The sequence below is a fragment of the Corapipo altera genome, unplaced genomic scaffold (assembly GCF_003945725.1).
Source record: "Corapipo altera isolate COAL_440 unplaced genomic scaffold, ASM394572v1 96, whole genome shotgun sequence".
NCBI classification, from domain to species: domain Eukaryota; kingdom Metazoa; phylum Chordata; class Aves; order Passeriformes; family Pipridae; genus Corapipo; species Corapipo altera.
In genome coordinates, this window is record NW_020884962.1 from 45,708 (window position 1) to 46,176 (window position 469).

The following is a 469-nucleotide window of genomic DNA, read 5'->3' on the forward strand; positions in this document are numbered from 1 at the left end:
CCATCAAACCCACAAACTCAAAGCCTGGAGATGAAATGACCAAACCCCAAAACTCAAAACCCTGGAGATGAAAAGACCTAACCCACAAACCCAAAAGGTGGAGATGAAACCACCAAACCCCCAAATCCAAAAGCTGGAGATGAAACCATCAAACCCACAAACCCAAAACCCTGGAGATGAAACCATCAAACCCACAAACCCTGGAGATGAAACCACCAACCCCACAAACCCAAAAGCTGGAGACGAAACAACCAAACGCCCAAATCCAAAACCCTGGAGATGAAACCACCGAACCCACAAAACCTGGAGATGAAACCATCAAACCGACAAACCCTGGAGATGAAATGACCAAACCCACAAACCCAAAACCTGGAGATGAAACCATCAAACCCACAAACTCAAAAACCTGGAGAAGAAACAAACAAACCCACAAACACAAAACCCTGGAGATGAAATGACCAAACCCAAA

The 469-nt window shown here is 45.4% G+C and overlaps 1 protein-coding gene across 1 annotated transcript in view; it reads right to left on the minus strand.

The window, feature by feature from the left end:
* The window catches only part of LOC113957184 (fibrillin-2-like), a 99,959-nt gene that overhangs the window by 42,183 nt on the left and 57,307 nt on the right, over window positions 1-469 (minus strand).